General features: G+C 38.5%; 1 protein-coding gene across 2 annotated transcripts in view; it reads left to right on the top strand.

Moving 5' to 3' along the window:
• The window catches only part of DDX31 (DEAD-box helicase 31), an 88,572-nt gene that overhangs the window by 64,614 nt on the left and 4,334 nt on the right, over positions 1 to 19,624 (top strand). The gene's annotated exons all lie outside the window — the stretch shown is intronic.

Genomic DNA, 19,624 nt, shown 5'->3' on the forward strand with positions numbered 1-19,624 from the left:
TGGATCTCACATGATCTCTAGATTCAGCATCTTCATAATTTCTTACAGCTTGATAATATTACGTTTATTCATAGACCACAATTTGTTTAGCCTTCCCTAATCATCTCTTTTATTTTCAGAAATTTATTGAAATAAATGGAAAATGTTGTTAGTCTGACATATGTGAGAACTTTTCTTTTTTGTCATTGACCTTCTTGGAGCATATGTCTAGCGGTACTTCAATAAGAGAGGAGGGTTTATAGCAATTATGGCTTTCTTCAATGCCTAGTAGAGCTCTGTTATATGATCAAATGAGATAATATTTGTAAAATGTTTCACACAGTGCCTCACCTGTCTGCTTAATCAATAAATGTTTGTCCCCTTCCTTTCTTTGTGTACATGGGTCTTTTCATAGTACTTTTCTAATGCTGGTGCTGAATTGTTAAATGTACTAGCATGGAGTCATAAACGACCTCCCTAATGGATACCAAGAAAAGGAGTTGTGTAGGAGTGGTTCAGATGTCTGACTTAGCCATAGAAAGGGAATCTACACTTAGAGAGCATCCACTATGGAGTTCCCAGTGCTCTGCCAAGCTTTTGCAACCCTACAAAATAGGTGCTATTATAACCTCCATTTTACTGATGAGGAAACTGAGGCAGGAAGAAGTGACTTGCCCAGGATCACAGGACTAGAGTGAAGTTGGGCTTCATTTTTGGCCTTCTTCACCCTAGACCTGGTGTCATGCTGTACCATGAACCTGCTCTAGAAAGTGCTGGTCTTCTTGGTTCTGAGAAACATTAACATTAACATACTTGGGAAACCAGTGGGCTCTGTCCACTTCCTAGGAAATGAGAGCTTGGGGGGAAGGGAGTCCTTGGGTACTAGAAAAGCGTTAGCCTAGAAGCTAGCCTTACTAGACTGAGAGACTTTGTCTTGTTTCTTTCTTTGCAAAATGAAGAGGTCAGACTGGATGGTTTCTAAAGTTCCTTCCACCTCCACTGGAGAGTCCATCTCTGGTAGTCAAGTGGTCCAGAAAGTTACATTCAATAGATATTTCCCTCCCACCAACCATAATTTTTCTTCAAAATCCACAGATGCCAGGTAATCTGTAATTAGCTAATTAAAAAAAAACTCTGAAAATTATAAAGGCATTGATATTGCTACATTTTCTGATTTATCTGTTATTGGATTGTCTCCTAACCTATGTGTTAGGCAGAACTACTTCCTATCAGTAACAAGTAGCATCTACTGCTAGGTGCCAGGAATACAAAAGCAAAAGTGGATCTATTTCTGCCCTCAGAGAGCCTACATTCAAGTAAGAAAGACAACAAATGTAGGTAGATAAGTGCACATTATATAGGGATGTAAAAATCAATTTTAGGTAATTTTGTGATATGGGAATGGAGAGTGGTATAGGGAAACCAACCAACTAGCAGGAAAGGACTTGGGAAGAAAGTAGTATTTAAACTCTTAAATTGTTCATGGAGGAGGGGAATGGGTTTTCTTTGGTCCTGGGGCTAAATGGGGGTCCTCAAATAGTTCAAAACAATTTTATTTACTTAGCAAGCTACTCTTTCTGAATTATAATAATGATTATCACAGTACACCTTTTCCAGCTAGCCCTCTGAGCCACCTATACCTAAGCAAAGACTCTTGATTTCCCACATGTTGCAACATAAATTTATCTCTGTGTATATGCACGTAAAACACTAAATAGTTGTGTTGTGAGGTTCACTCAGCAACAAGTTTTGACCCAGTTTTCTTATGCCTGTTCCTGTTACCTCATCAACCTTGACAATGCCTGGTTTTTCTGTGATATAAAACAGTAAAAGGATTTGAAAAATCAGGCGTGATAGGGTTCATTAAAACTAACCTAAACAGGACCAAAGAGTTTTGGACTCTTGAGTTTTTTATAAAATTCCTACTTTCCACCAAGTTAACAATTAAAATTTCTTGAATATTTTATTTTAATATTAACATTTCCTCATAGAAATATTAATATATTGCATATGCATTTATATTAGTCTTAGTAATTTATTCAAAACTGAATTCAAATCCTGTTTCTATCACTTACTGCCTTGTGACCTTAGGAAATGACTTAACCTTTCTGATGGGCCTTAGTTTCCTCACCTGAAAAATAAAGAGATTATGGTCCTATGAAGAGTATCTTATAAATCCTTAGCAGAGACAATTCATAAACATTTTCTCTGTCAGTCGGGTTTTACATTCCAATGCCACAGTGGGAATAGAGACCATGCTATGGCAGCTCTGCTTCTCTCAAAGTAGTCATGAAGGCCAGAGGTACAGAGGGAGCAGACACCTGCTGCCATTCACCAGTTGTCCTGGTCAGGTCTGACAATTTGCATTATCATATGATTGCCTTGCAGGAGAACTAAGACCTCTCCTAAGGGAGAAAAGGTGAACCCCCTCAGGTTTCCCCAACCCAGATGTTCGTTTGTGTGCCAGAGATGCTAAACTGCCATGAGTTGGAAATAGGACCAGGGATTTGGGGGCTTGGTTCATTTCAGATCTGCAGCAATGTCTCCAGCTTCATTGATTTTGAATGTTTTGATTAAGCATCTGAATTCAAGGGGAAAATATGCACCCAAGCTAGGTGGCTCTTAGGCAGACATTTACAACTCTGAGCTCCATTTTTCTGTCTTTAAAATGGGAATACTCGGAGATACCCTAGCAGAAAGAAAGGGGAAAAAATACACACACACACATACCAAACGACTGTTAAATTAACACAATTTTGTTTCCAATTCTCACTTCCCTCATCAGTTCCACCACCCCCGCCTCTAACCAGTATTTTTAGTAAATATATATTTTGGCAGCTGGCATGCATTATTCCTGGAAATTTTGTTAGTAAGCATTCATCTGAATAGCTGTATTTCAGATTTTGATGTCTTCAGCTCCTCCCCAGATCCTGGAGAATAGCAGGGGCTGGGGGAGAGGGGAGGTAGGAAGGGGAATTGGAGACTGCATTGTCCTTACCTTGAGAAGCCACCAGGGAGGGAACAATCCGCTGCCTCCTGCTTCAGTTGACCCTCGCAAGCAGATGGGCAACAGGACTGGTATACCCCTGTGAGCAGGGGATTTAAGAGGGCTTTATTTAGGGAAGAATAGGCTGATTAGCCGATAAAGAGCATGTAAGATGGTATGGGGCGGTCTTTGATGTCTAGCAGGCTCAGCAGGGAGCCTCGTGGTGAGTGACAGCAGTGTGTCATAGGATTACTCAGCTCGTGACAATGCAGCTCTCTGTTCCTGCCTTGTCGCCACTCTGTTTCAGCTACTTTTTCCGTTGTTATGTGCTTCTTTTGAAGGTATTTCCCCCCCACCCCCACCCCCAAGGACCCCTCCCTGCCTTTATGCCTCAGACGGCCACTCTGGGATACAGTAGGTAACTTTTTATTCGGGGAAAATGTTGTCACTCCTGGGGTAAGAGTGACTTTGCAGCTAATCTGCGCGTGGACCGTATAATTGTGGTCAGGGTGAGAGGCAGAGAAAACTTGACAGATTTTCCACACCTCAGTCAGGGCTCAAACAAATGCCAGTTTGCTGCATTCTGAGGACTGGGCAAGGGGGAAAAAAAGTCTGCTAAACCCCACAAAGTAAGAAGAGTTATACTGTGGCAACAATTATTGTGCAGAGCTGAACCGTCTCTTCGGAAATCCATCTGTCGAGAAAGAGAATAGGGTCCTTATTATTTTAAATAGGGGAATAAAATAGTAGCACTAAATACTCCAAACTATTCAACCTTCCTCCTTACGGCTGTTTACTGTCAGCACTGGTTGTCCTGGAGTAATTATATATTGTGTACAAATATCTGATATCTGTTCACCAGGCTGCAAACCAAATCCTCTCCTACTTCACCTGCCACACAACAAACAAGGGAGCCCAAACCCAAAGGGAAGAGGGTGGACTTGCACTGGGGAGGAGAAGACAGGAATCAGTGGTAGGTTAGTAGGCCAGTAAATGTTTTCATTAAATGACAAAGGGAACTTTTATTATCTGGCATCTTTCTTCTATACTTCTCTCATTAGAGAGAGAGAGAGAGAGAGAGAGAGAGAGAGAGAGAGAGAGAGAGAGAGAGAGAGAGAGAGAAAGCAACCACATCCCCCAAAGGAGATCCTACCAGGTGTCTGTCTGCCTTTTGGATGCTAAATTCTGAAAATAAACACAAAATACTTTTTTCCTCCATTGCATACAGAACCACAGTCATAGTCCCAGAAACTCTGACACCTGACATACAAACCTGCCAAAACTCCAACCCTGCACTTTATCAGGTAGTCGATAATATCAGGAACATATTGTATGGCCCCACGGTGACAGTCACCACTAACCAATGAGATCTCTTGGTGAAATGTATCTTTTATTCTATGTTGTGTAGATTCGGCATTTCCTAAGATACAACATCAACACACCCTCTAACATCCCTACATCTTTACCCAAGATACAAGTTCCAGAATCTTGGTTCCTTTGGAGTAAAAGACAACATAGATAAAATCTTGAAATTCATATTATTTTCCACATATCTGGTCAGTAAGAAACATTGAATCAGATGTACCAGAGAAGATTAATATAGCATTATAAGGGAGCATATCTCTGTCATTAAACACTAAGAAGAATACTCTAACCAAGCTCTTAAGATGTATGCCTTCACAGCATAACAGGATAATCTTGCTCCTTCTTAGAACTCTCTATATCATATAGGTTGCATCCTGTGCCTAAGTATGGCATTCTCCCCCACCCACCCAGGGAGGTATGGCTCATGCAGCAGCCAAGAATTATTGTCTTAAAACTATTCTATGTCTAGCCTAGAATGACTCCCACCATCTTGTTTCTTATTTTCATTGTCCTCAACTCATTTGGGTGCTAAAATACATATGGTATATTTGAACAGTACATAAATCAGAATCATGGATTTAGAAGTTGGAAGCTTAACTAATTCAACTCTCTCATTTTACAGATGAAGCAACTGAATCTCAGGGAGATTGTATCTTACCTGAAGCCACTTAATCATATAGACATATTCTTCATTTCTGAATTCTTCCAAATTTCACTCATTTATACTAACCATCTGGATGATATAACATTCTCATGGAAATGAAAGTTTATTATTTTCAGGTTGTTATGTAGAAAAGTCAAGATGTTAACAAATTGTAAGAAGGATTATGTAATTAGTATTCATCTAAACCTTCAAAGTAATCATAAACATAGGCCAGCACTCAAAAAACATATATTATTTTGCTTCAGATTACAATATGCTGACACTGAGGATAAATGAAAAGTTGGAGGGTACAAAGGTTATTGCCACTGTGTCCAAACAGCAAGACACCTAAGTATGCTTGAGAAGAGCATAAAAATATTCCCTCAAGTATTAGTGCCTCTCAGGGGTTTTAAAATGAGTTTGGTTTGTAATGAATCTGTTCTCCTGGAAATCTTTCATGCATTTTATGCTCTACAATTTGCTCAGGAAACCATAGAAAATTTCAGTCCTTCTACAAACTATAACAATTATAAATTAGTGAATTCCAAATTGGAAAGCTCCAAATTCTGAAGTCATATCTTCCCTCTTCCTCCTTGGAGTCTTTGATGTCAGTATAATTCATTGAGCCAACTGACAAGCATTTCTTGTGAGCTTACTTGAATTTTCCTTGGATGAGTTCATTCCCATTGTCTGTTTTGGGAAGGAATGGTACTATTCTTGTCCTGCATGGCTTTTTAAAAATCCACTAAAGAGAATTGTAGTTTTTGCATTGATGACTACAAGTCAACAAAAGTCATGGAGCTGAAGGTATATTAACTGGCAACCTCTTAACACCTTTGAACTTTACTTATTAGTAACAACCTTGAAAACACCAAACCAGCTCCTAAAAAAGACTAGCATTGAGAAGCTGCAGCTGTAGCTCCCTGTAAAGCAATAATCTAATCATTGGGAGCAGCTTGCCTGCCAATTTTTATGTGGCATTTACAACCTCCTTAATATCACTTAATTAGCTGAAGGAAAACTTGGAATCTTGCCCACTGAAAAATTTTTCTCGGTTTAGTTGGTCTACTCATCATTCTATAAAAAGACAAATTGGGCCAAATGTGATATCAGAAAATGAACAAAGCTACAATCTCTGAAATCTCCATATTTGTGGGTGGGATGGTGGCAGAACCAAGATGAAGTTTATTCATAGTGATCTAATAGTAATTTAAGGAAATATGTTTATCAGTGGAGTAATGAAAAATCAAAGCAACAATCTGAAACTTTGAAAATGTGTATAGATTGTGTAGCCATACCACTTGCTCTTTAGCAAGTTTAGCTATGGTTCAATCTCTGTTCTCTTCTACCCAAAGAACCTAAAGACAAACAAGTATTAACATTTGGTTTTAATCCAAGAAAATTAAGACCACAGAGAGAAGTCACTCTCTAAAGATTTGAGACTTCCTCATCTTCTAATTTAGAGATTATGTATCTTGTCATAATCACATTTTTATCCACACTATCATGTTCTCTATTCTAATCCCTGGAGTCTCCAGTAACTTGGAAGGAGTTATAGATAACTTAGGTTGAGAAGAAAGAAGTCATCTAGACTATCCCCAAACCTCTAGGTAGGACAAATTATTCAAAAAATAAAGTTTTTAGAATGGGAGATTATGGAAATTCAACTTTTTCCATTGAACATGCCCCACTCCAAACTCCAAAGACCTGCCTTGGAAAAATATTTTAGCATATATTACATAGTATAACTTTCTGACAACCCTTACCAGCTTAACTTAGAAACTTCATACCTGTTGACTCTCACTCAAACATCTTAAAATCTGCAACCTACTCATTTCTCATGATCTATTTTCCACCTGATCTCAGCCACATATAAAGATGGTCATACCCTTGATCTTGCTAGCACCCACAAATGTACTTCCACCACGTTCTAGAATTTCCACTCCCCTTGTCTAACCAAAATCTATTGACTTTCCACCTCTACTCTCCTTCCACACCAATACTTTCAGTTCCTCAATCTCTCAATCCTCTCCTTGACCATCTCCCTTTCACCTTCTCTTTTCTCCATTTTGTCTCCTTGGTAAACCAGTTTTATTCTATATAGTTTCAGTCCCTGATCACTTTATCATAACACCAGTTGTAACCAATCAAGCCTCAACCTTGAATGACTTTCCTCTGCCTTTGCTCCTATATTCATGCTGCTGCTGTACAAAGGTGGAGAAAAACAAAGATTCTGACTGGATCGAAACAAATTTGTTATAAAACCTCAACTGAGGCTTCATTGTCCTAGATCATCATCCTCCACTTCCTCTAACATTTTACTATACCATTCTCTAAAGTGACTTTTCTAAACTTCTCTATCCTTCTTCATACTTCCATCATACCCAAAATGCCTTCTTATTTTACAGAAGAAATTGAGACCATTTGCTGAGAGCTTCTTCTCCTCTCTTCCTCATTTCATACCATTCATATGCCTTCTGTCACTATCTTCTCCAACACCTTTGTCTCATGTGAAGAGGTGGCTTTACTTCTTACTAAGGCTAACCTGTTTACCTGCACAGGTGATCTTATTCTATCCCTTTCCATGTCCAACAGATTTCTCCATCTGTTATCCCAATTCTGTCGCTTATTTTCCATCTCTCCCTGCCAACTGGTTCATCCCTACTGCCTACAAACATACTCATTCTCTCCCATCCCAAAAAAGTTCCTTGATCTTTCCATCCCCACTTGCATCCAACCAGGAACTAAATATCTTAAAATGGCAGTTTACATTAGATGCTTCCGTTTTCTCTCCTCTCATTCACTTAATCCCTTATTTTTCCCACCAAAACTTCTCTTTAAAATTAAAAATGTTCTCTTAATTACCAAGTCCAGTGGCCTTTTCTCATTCTTCATTCTCCTCAACCTCTCTGCAGCCTTCAACACTGTTGATCACCCTCGCCTTCCTAATACTTTCTTCTCTCTAGGTTTTTGAATTACCACTCCTTCCTGGTTTTCCAAATGACACTTGTTGCTCCTCAAGAAAAACACTCCATCTCTTTGCTCTGCGCATTTTCTCTGGCTGCCCTCCATGTCTGGAATGCTCTTCTTTCTCCTCTCCACCTACTAAATTTCTTGACTTCCTTTAAGTCTCAAATTTCATCTTCTTTAGGAAACCTTTCCCAATCCCTCTTAATTATAATGTCTTCCCTCTATTAATTATTTCCTATTTATCCTGTTAAATAGCTTGTTTGTATAATTTTTTTATCTTCCTCCCCATTAGATTATGAGCTTCCTGAAAGCAAGAAATATCTTTTTTTTTTTTGCCTCTTTGTATCTACTCAGTGACTGGCATACATTTTTGTTGACTATTGGCATTGTGGCTTAAGAGGAGGATCCCTGGAATGGGCAGAGTTCTTGTCCTAACTCAGCTGCTAATTATCTCTATGATCTTAAGGATTTTCAGTTAATTCCCCTGGGATTGTTTCTCAACTAAAAAAGAAGAGATTGCTCTGAGTCTAGATCTTTAAAGACACTTTCAACTTTGACATTCTGCTGATCTTTAAAAATGAGAACTAGGGCCTTCCCTTATTAGAATGAAATTACATGTGACCTAATTACTTGCAGTCCTTCATGAGTCCTGACTGTCTTGTAAATAATGGTAATTAGAATGGATGTGGTAACTTTTTCCCTAGAGTGCAAAGCATATTTACATGTTTAGGTTTATCCTCACAATATCTATGTAAAGTATGTAGGGAACAGTATTACCATTTCTAAATGGAGAAACTGAGATACAGAGACTGAATGACTTGTCCAGGGTCACACAGCCATTGGTAAGTCTTGGGCATGAAGTCCTGAGTTGCAAGGACTAACCTGAAAACCAAGATCTTCACCATTCATAATTCTGACTGTTGTTGACAAACTAAGCAATGTCCATACTATAGTTGCCACTGACAGGCCTAAGATAGAGGCAAAAAAGGAAGAGGAAAAGGAAAAAGATTCTAAAGGAGAGTAGAAGCTGTAAGTGAAAGAAAAAGGAAAGCATGGGTACAAATGTATGGAGAGTGCTAATGGACTACTATGGTAAGGGGATAATTGTAATATATAATATTATATAAGGGTGTTAAAATATTATGTAACAAATTACCAGGCAAGGTTTTGGTTTGGGGAAGGTCATTATTTATGAAGGAAGGTTTCATGAAGAAAATGCCATTTAAGTTGAGCTTTAAAGAATAAACAGGTTAACTAGGCCTGGAAAAAAGAGGCAGGAAGGCAGGAAAGCAAACAGGGGACACAGAGTATTCCTTTTTGGTTCATTAAATACATGGAAGCAAAGTTAACTAAAGACTAGAAATGTAAAGGGGGGGGGTGGTGCCAGATTTCGAAAGACCTTGAATATCTAGCAAAAAAAAAGTTTGAATTAAATTTATTAGTCAAAAGTCAATCAAAAAGCCAGACACTTCTTTTAACAGAGTATAATGACTAGATTGATAAGAAATATTATTCTAGTAGTAGTAGTAGTAGTAGTAGTTGTAGTTGTAGTAGTAGTATGAAGGATGAACTTGAGAAGGTAGGCTAGAGGGGAAAGTGCCAAACATAGACTGCTTCCCCTCCAGTTTCTTCTTGTTGTAAAGGAGACTGGTACCTATCCCAGTGGGTGATTGAGTTCATTATTCAAGTCCCATGTGTAAATTTCAGTAATACATATCCCAATGAGGAGCCAAGTAGGCAATAGGGAACATAAACAGGCTTGAGATTCTATTGCGAAGCACAGGAGAGGAAGATCACTCAGAAGGGCATCCATACCCCCTGCTGATGGACCAGCTTGTCAGAGCAGCTGGTTCTGTTTCTCTGACCTCCTAAATGGAGGCAGTAAACCAGACCCTAGTAATTAGACATGGGAATGCTCTGGTGCATCCTCATCCCCCTTAGCAGGGCAGGAGCAAGCCTCCAGGTGGAAAGTCAGAACATTTGACCTTAGTGACAAGGCCAAGAAGAAGCAATAGGAGTCACTGGCAGCTATAAGGTCAGACATAACTTTGGCATGAGCAGAGGACTGTGGGTTTAATTATATAGTGCTTACCACTTTCTGTAGACTCTTATCATCATCATCATCATCATCATCATCTGTACTTTAGATTCTGATGTAAGAAGCAAAATGTGACAGTCTGTGTTTTGAAATCCATTACAAATTGTAGCTGTGAAACATCAATGCTGAGGACAGGATCTTTGTTGTCTAAACCAGAACTAGAGATGAGAAGACCCTATTTGGTTGGATTTGTTTTTTTCTAGCATTGCATTAACTGTAATTGGGCTCAGGTTCAAACCAAAATTTCATCTCTATGGACATTTTCTCCAGTGGAGAGAGCTGAGTATTTCTCCATTTGCAACACTTGATGCAAATCTAGTTTTCTTTTTCTTGTACTCTCCCTTTAGTCAGGTGCTGCCGGGCCCCTATTCTTTAAAACAGGGTTTTAATTATAGGTGTGCTCATGTAGCCTTTTACTTTTGGCCTCTTGCTCCTATCACTTGGTTTTTTCCAGCTGACACCAAGCAATTACCAGCTTTCTGCCTTCTCACCGAACAAACACACCTTCATCCCCACCCTGCTAATGAGGCGATTAGAGGGATTTCACAGTGACCCTTAGCTTCCTCCACACCTGGGTCACCTGCAGATAGCAGGAACCACATGGTGTGCTTTCAGACAAGCAGCCAGGACTGACAACAAAGAACAGGAACCCAACCAGCCTCTCTTGGGGGTGACGCCAGAGACTGTCAAATATACTGTTTGCAGCCCTTGAAACTTTGTCGTCCTTCTTGCATTGAAACCCTGGAATTGGAAGAAGGAAGGAAGTACAGTTTGAATCAGTGACAGATACCAGTTAAGGATAGATGCAACAGGAGATTACATTTATGTTTTCACCAAACCAAATTCTTGAGTTTTTGAATTACAGAAAATTGAACACAAGTCAACATATATTCATATGTATACATGCACACAAATGTGTAAGTAGGTGTATATATATATATATATATATATATATATATATATATATACCCCAGGAAGAAGAACCCTTTACCAGCTCATAATTTGATTTTGTATATAGTTGTCCCAAATATACCCCCCAAACCATTCATCTAGCCAACCTTGTTTTCTTCCCCAATGAACAACTCATCCCTAATTCCATTTCTATTGCAGGAATATGTATATCCTTAGCTACACAACAATTTTCTCACTCGTATAGAGAAAAAAAGCTTTTTCTGTCTGTTACTACCCACCTCCCAGAGTTACTAGGAGCAAAGCACTTTATAAGCTATAAAGTACTCTAGAAATGAAAGCTTTGATTGTTATTTGTTATGACCTATACAGTTCCAGTTAGTTTATGTCAGCCTCTTGTCATATCTTATTCTGAAGCATTTGAGTTACTTTGCATTTTGTTCTCATCCTGGAACTGATGCTGCCATGTTTCAACCCAATGCATTGGACTTGACAGTCCATGATATGAGGTGGTGTCTTAACCATTTACAAGTACTAGGTTGTAAGTTCTCTGGCAGAAGGGACCATATCTTATTTATACTCCCAGTGCTTAGGACAGAGCCTTGCAGCATATGTATATATGTAATAAATATTATTTGAATTTGCTGTTCCACAGAAAGGATGTCATTTGGGAATGCCATCCTTTGCAGCTTTTCAGGCTCTTTTGTAGACTGGGTTTGGATCCTTCAATCCCTTTTAGAAGCTACATCAAAACAACAATTAAGAAAAAAATACACATATAAGATATGTGAAGTATTTGTATAATAAGGAATGCTGATCACCTAGAAAAAGAAACCTTTGGTTGGAGATGGAAAAATATTGAATTTGTCAAGTTCATCAAATGGTCTATGAAGAGAGATTATAAGACTATATTTTTTAAGTTTTTCTATGACAGATGACAGTTATCACCCTTGGATTATATGGCTATCAACTTGCTTAAAGACAGAGAGCTACCAAAAGAAAAAAGACAGAGAGCTAAAACAATTAATTTCTCTAGGCTACTTTTGTTCTAGAATCCTTTGAGCCAGAAGCAGAGGATGAAGCTGGAGTGTTATGATATGATTGTTTCTAATTAGGTTAGAATTGTATTAGGGGGTTGCATTATAAGTCATTTATAGTACAGTAAAAATATCTTGGACCACATGTGAATATTAAACTTGTTCTTAGAATGCAGCACTAAGATCAATACCTAACAAGTGGAGGGAAGAAGGATTTCAGCTTAATAGAAAAGAAAACTTCCTAACAATCAGACCAAAATGAAATGGGCAGAATAGATGGTGAATTCCATGTTAAAGGAGGTTTTTAAAAGCAGAGGAAGGATGATCATTCACTTGTAGGGATGATGAATAGGGGATTCTTGATCAAATGAGATTTGGAATACAAGATCTTTGAGGACCTTTCCAGCTTTAAGATTCTATAATGATAAAGGGATCTTTCCATTAAACTAATCAATTCTAACCCAGTTCAACAGATGGAGAAACTTGTAATATAGGACCTCAACAAAATAATTATCCTCTCTTTGTCCACAAAGAATCAGCTGAAATTTTTTGTATGAATTGCATTTATTGATTGGCTGTGAAAATATGTTCATTTAGCAAATATATATTAAGTGTTCAATCATGTCCAACTCTCTGTGTTCCAATGTTCAATAGCATGACAGTACTATCATTAGGGTAACTGAGGCAAACAGAAGTTAAGTGACTTACCCAGTCACACAGCTAGTAAATGTCTGAGACTGGATTTGAACTCAGGTCTTCCTGACTTCCAGTGCTCTAACCACTGAACTATCTAGCAAGGAAGAAAGGATGGGCCAGACACACTAAGGGCTAGTGGACATAAGGCCATCGTTTCTTAAATCAGCATAATGCTCTGAAATATTGTCACACTCTCATCACACCTCCACTTGTCTCCCAAATACAGCAGCAGACCACATGGTGCTGAGATAAGCACTCAAGTGCATTGAAATTTGCTTCATGGTAAGAATTAGAAAAGAATTCAGTGTCTCAGACTAACAGTGACTTAAACGTTTGTCCAAATAGAAAATGATGGAGCTGAGATGAGTCTGCTTCTTGGTCCCATTACCTTGCCATTATACCCCTCAACACAAAGTTTATTAGGGCTGCCCTTTGTCTGGTTCTCTTGGAGGTAATTACCTTCATTCAATAAACAAGTATTTGTTGGTTTCTTGCTTCATTCCTCAGACTGTGCTGCTCCTCACACCTCAAGGGAGGGCTTAGAATTTTCCTCCCTTCCTTCAAGTCTCTTTTGTACTGTGGTATTAGGGTAAAGTCTGGTTTTTTATGTCTGTCCTTGGTTCTGCAAGTAAGCTCTCCCAGATCAGCAGTTGTGTATGAGGGTTGGGCAGGGAACACCCACAAAATAGGGGCTCTAGCTAAGTTTTATTCAGTCCAGGATGATCAAAGAGGCACCTGCTGGCTTGCCAGGTACTCACCCCATCCAACACCCATGCCCAAATTGAACCCAAAGGTTAAAAGGCTCCCCTTCCTTCAATGACTATAAAGATCTGATAATATGATCTACTTCAGGAGGCTAAATTATCATCCCACACTGGCAGAATCTTTACCTGAAATACTTTGTTGCACCAGAGGGACCGCTTGTCAAATTCTCCCTGGAGTTGTTTGTTGCTCTTCTTGTCATTGGAGAGCCACCAGAATTCTGTTCAAATGTTGCTGCCTTTTCTTCTTCCCTAAGAGCTAGGGAGGGCAGGGAAATTTCTCAATCATCACCATCTTATCTAAAGTCATTGCCACTTCTCCCCTGATCACACTTGAAACCAGGGTTTTTCCATCCCGTTTTGGGGTATATTTTCACTTGGAATTCCTTTGGGTCTCTCTGTGGCCCTAGATAGTTTGTTTACAAGGTAGATCTTTCAGATTTGAGAGAATGCATTTTACCAGACTTCAGTAGATTTTGAGGCATCCAAAGATGTGTGTGTGTGTGTGTGTGTGTGTGTATGTGTGTGTTTGCAAGGAGGAGGCAAGGAAGTTTAAAAAAGAAAAACCCAACGGCATGCCAAGATATATCTCAGTTCAATAAGAATCAATTAAAGCAGTTTTCTGCATTTTTGGCATCAGGTTTAGTTTGAAATTCAAATTAAGTCAGCAGATATTAAGCACCTAATATCTGCAGTCTTACTAGGGATAGGGATAGGGATAGGTGAAGATGCAAAATTTATATATATGATAGGATTCCTGCTCTTAGACAGCTTATAGTTCAATAGAAGAATATAGAATTTTTTTTTTTTTAGGTTTTTGTAAGGCAAATAGGGTTAAGTGGCTTGCCAAAGTCCACACAGCTAGGTAATTATTAAGTGTCTGAGACTGGATTTGAACCCAGGTACTCCTGACTCCAAGGCCGGTGCTTTTTATCCACTACACCACCTAGCCACCCCTTGAATATAGAAATTTTTTAAGTACTTTGTATATGTTAATTATTATTTTTGTTCAATTATTTTCAGTTGTGTCCAACTCTTTGTAACCCTATTTGGGTTTTTCTTGACAAAGATACTGGAGTGGTTTGCCTTTCCTTTTCTAGGGCCTTTTCCAGGTGAGGAAACTGAAGCAAACCAGGTTTAGTGACTTGCCCAGTGTCACACAGCTAATAAGTGTCTGAAGCTTGATTTGAACTCACTAAGAAAAAAATCTAAGGGAGCCAGGCCTTAGGTGCTTTTCAACACCTAACTGCCCCATAGTTATGATCAAAACCAAGTAAATTGATGTACAAATTGAACTGAGATTTTACTTTATCAAGGGTACAAATAAAATCTGAACTTTTCTGCTGAGCTCCAGTTCAATAACTTCAGGTAGATGTAGTTAGATAAATGAATTTGTTTATTGATTACTGTTTTGATGACTAGATGTCCAGCACAGTGGTGAGAAAGGGACTTTAACAAAAACTGAGATGACATCAGGGTGGCACTGGAGAAGATTACATGCCAGGGCATGTTTAGTTTAGCTTTATAATTTCCCATTTTCCTATTTGTCTATTACCTTATGATTCATTCAGCCTGGGCCTGTAGATAGAGAAGTAGAGAACTAGCTTAGTCACTAAAGGAGGCTCCATTTGGGCTACTTGAATGTTTAAAAAAAACAACAAACCAAATTCCCTTCAAAACTTCTTTTCACCAAAGGCAGAGGAACCAAAGCCATAGACTGAAAAACTGAACACCTGCTCACTCTGTGGAGCCATAAGGATCCTCAGAGTAGTGACCTGGCACATTTTTCTACCAGGTCTGTAGAGGAGTTAGGATTTGCTGGTGGTGGACTATGCCTTGGCTGGAAATAAAATTGTAAAATGCCTGGAAAATGTTTCAGTTGTCAACTTAAGTAGAGCAGGACCTTCTCCAAGACCTGATTTCTATAGCATCTCATTTTCTGCACTGTGGACTTGAGAATATTGAGCAAATACTGCTTTGAGAACAGTTTTTTGTATTTTCTGTCAATTAACATCCAGTTCCCCAGAACCATATTATCTAGCATACACCTTATTAGTGATGAATTAATATATTTTGAATAATGATAAAATGGAAATTCATTATAGTATCATAGATTTTTGAGCTGAAAGAGATAGTTAAGATATCTTGTCCAAACTTAGATAAAATCAATGAAGCAATTTCCCTGGAGTCACATAAAGGACTGTTAGATGGCCCAGTGGATAGAGATTTCGGCCTGCAGTCAGAAAGACTCACCTTCATGAATTTGAATCTGGCTTCAAACCCTTACTAGTTGTGAGATCTTGGGTAAGTCACTTAAGCCTGTTTGCCTCAGTTCCCTCATCTGAAAAATAGTCTAGAAAAGGAAATGGCAAACTTCTCCAGTATCTTTGCCAAGAAAACTCCAAATAGGATCACAAAGAATCAGAACAAAAAGTCATACATGTATGACTGGCAGGCCAGACCTGAACGCAGCCATTCTGACTTCATTCCAGATCCCATTCCACTGTTTCTGCCCTGCTACTGAGATATCCTTCAGTGCTTCATCTTGGCATGGGGGTTGATAGAAGGTTCTCAAAAACACTACTGATGGCATATTAGCTCTGGTAGAAATTATCATGCTTAGGGGCAGCTAGGTGGTGCAGTGGATGGAGCACTGGCTCAGTTCAAATCCTACCTCAGACACTTAATAATTACCTAGTTGTATGACTTTGGGTAAATCACCTAACCCCATTGCTTTGCAAAAACTAAAAAAAAGAAAAAAATTATCAAGCTTAACAGATGTTGGATTGTATTTCTTACATCCATAGATCAACCTAAGTAAGTTTATAGAGCTTCATCACTGGAGTGTAGATAATGAAGTGATAATTGTTTTTCAGTCATAGAAACTTGAAATTGTCTATAAAGGTATGAGGTACTGTGTTCTACATCAGTGGCAATGTACCCACAATGATGAAATCACAGCTCCTTGAATTATTTATATAGTACATATATATTTATATTTGTATCTTTGTGTACATATGCATGCACATTATCTTTTTTTAAAACAAAATTTTATTTTCAAGCAGTCTTTCTCTCTTCCCCCCACCTTCTTCCATCTTTATTAAGAAAGCAAAAAAAGCAAAATCTCTGTTATAGGTATGTATAATCAAACAAAACAAAATTTCTCATTGTCCATAATCTTTTTTAAAAAATTCTGAGTCTATCACCTCTCTGATGAGGGTGGGGGAGTGAGAAGACCAGGTTTGAGGGGGATAGCTCAGCCTGTTTCATCACAAATCCTCTGGAATCGTGTTGACAAGTTTCTTAGGAAATACAAATTATATATATGATTTGTTTTAATTAGCCAAGATTCATCACATATATAGTCAATCAAAACAAATTTCCACATTGGCATACATATGATTCTCATCACACACACACACACACACACACACACACACACACACACACACATATACATACATACATAGACACCTATTTTTTAACATATGTACTCAGATAGATTAAAATCAATGGGCTCTTGCCTAAGAATACAAGTTTGCCAGCCTGCTTGTCTTTGGCTGAAAGTTTTGGTGGTGACACATCCTGTGCCATTTTTGTAGGCAATTAGTGTATCAATCAGCCAAGTAATATTCTATTTATTTATTTTGCTTTAGCAATGGCAGGAGAGATCTTTGAAGTTCAGGAGCTTATGCTGGGGAGGATATTTTGACTGATACTTTGCATATTTTGAAACCCAGGTTGTTACATTTAAAATTATACACATTGTGAACACCTAGCTTCAAACAAGGAGGAAGAAAAAGCATTCCTTCCTGTCAGAACCTTTTCACTCTATCTGTCATATAGCCCAACTAAAAATAAACCGCAGGCACATAAAACTGGCAGCCATCAGTTTGGAACAAGTTAAGTTCTCTTAACTGCCGGGCCTGTCTCCTTCCTTTTCCAAATCACAAATCAACCCCCTTGCAACTTGGACCTCAATCAGGTACAGGGAGGGTACATGAGCAGGGGTGCTGCCGAATGAGAAATAGCATCTCATAGAAGGTGCCAGTGGAATAGCAAGAGCACTAAACTAGGGTGGGAAGACCTGGGTTTTAGTCTCTACTCCACCACTAATTTGCTGTGTTAACCTTAGGCAACTCATTTGACCCCTGGTGGGCTTACCCTCTTCATCTGTTAAAGGGGGCTGAGACTTGCTCTCCATATTTGACAAGGTTATGATGGAAAGGCCAGGGAATGGCCTACTATGGCACAAGCACTGTACCAAATACTTTAGAAATATTCTCATTTGATCTTCAGAATAACCATTAGAAATAAGTGCTGTTATTCCTTTTTTACAGTTGATGAAACCAAATTAAATGAAGCTAAGTGACTTGCCTAAGATGAGAGAAATAGTGTCTGAGGCCAGATTTCAACTCAGATCTTCCAGGCTCCACTCCAGCTACTATCCATTATACCTCTTACACTTGCCTTTGTAAGCCTAAAAGCATAATATCAAGGTGAACTCATTATCAACATAAAAGAAAAAAAAATTGCACATTGTAGGAATTGCCATTAGTAACTTAGAGAGAAATTCAAAAAGCGCTGGAAAGGGTTTCCTTCCATTTGTCAAAACATTTTGTTACACTTGGTTATCTCTTGGAAATAAAAGTATTAAAAGCTTAAGATGAGGGGTGTGTGTGTGTGTGTGTGTGTGTGTGTGTGTGTGTGTGTGTGTGTGTTTTTAACCATAGCATCATAGGCTTAGACCTGGAGGCTGCCTGGTTCAGTTTCTTCTTTTTATAGTTGAAGAAACTGAGACTATTTTATTTGCCAAAGGTCATACCAGAAGTATAAGCTTCTAGGCTGGCATTTGAACCTATATCCTCTGACCCTGGTCAATGGGTTTTCCACTGTAATACATTGCTTTCTATTTGGTTTGGTGTTTTGGGTGGAGGATAGGAGTTAAGAAACCCTGAGGAATGAGAATAGCCATGCTAAAGATTTATAAAAGTCTCAAATGAAATGCTCTTCAGTGATATCCACAGATATTGTCTCTATTGTCATAAGTAAATGAATAATAGAAGTTATCATTTGAAGTTTTCCTCTTCTTAATCATCACTATTCTCTTGTCCCCCACAAATAAATAACCTTATAATTGCTCCCCCCCCCCCCAGTAATCCACATAATTGCTTCAAATCTTGTTTCTGGCAGTAAAGATACAACTCCTAATACTATCTAATTTGTTCTTTTATATAAAAAAGAATTTCATTGGAACATAGATCAATATCATATAAATTCTGACACATTATTTTGAGTCAAGACCTTTGGAACATAAGGATTTCCACTTATTTAGACTAAGTCCTAGTATTTGTCCATTTCAATTTACATTGAAAAAGAAAAAAGCGGGGATGAGGGCCTTATCTTGCTTCCTAAAATTATACCATCTTCTCTTAGTGCCTAGGGAATTATTGCAAAACCGGTGGGCACTAACAAGGTGCCAATGATGGCATTTCTGCCACATGTGTTTTTAGTGGTCACCACTGCTTTTGAAAACAAATTTGAAACCCATCCATGTGTCTTAAGAAACATTAAATATTTCACTCTGCAGTTTATGTAATCATTTTCCCCATGTTTGATTGAACTTGTACAAATTTCCTTCTCTGATCTTCTGATCAAATGGCAAGGCTCCCGTCTTTTGAAAACAGTTACTGCAGTTCAGCAGCTGAAATTGATTTTAAACCTTTGGCATTTTTCAGTGAGGATTACTGCAGTAGAGAGACCTCCCTCCAGTACCCAAGGCTTGTGTACAGTTTTGGGAGGGCTATAGTTGTGGCCAATATTTGAGACATAAACCAGGCTTCTGAAATGTACCCTGGGGCTTGATTTTTGAAGAGACCAAAAGATTAAAAAGCCCTCCCAGTCCAGTGAAGAAATACCTATTAACTAATCTATTTTCTAGACCTCAGAAAGATCTGTTCAAAACAACAGTCAGCCATCTTCACCATCTCGAGAGAGCTAGTGTCCTCCTTATGTGTGGATTGCTATCAGTGAGGGACAATTACTTTTTTTTAACCAAGTTGGGGTTACTGTGGTTTCTATTAAAGTGTTTTTTTATTACTGAATGTTGTTGAGTTTTAGGGTGGGCTTTTTTTTCTTTTGGCAAACTGCTGTATCATACACCTCATTTGCCATCAGTCT

This window comes from Macrotis lagotis, chromosome 1, assembly GCF_037893015.1.
Source record: "Macrotis lagotis isolate mMagLag1 chromosome 1, bilby.v1.9.chrom.fasta, whole genome shotgun sequence".
NCBI lineage: Eukaryota > Metazoa > Chordata > Mammalia > Peramelemorphia > Peramelidae > Macrotis > Macrotis lagotis.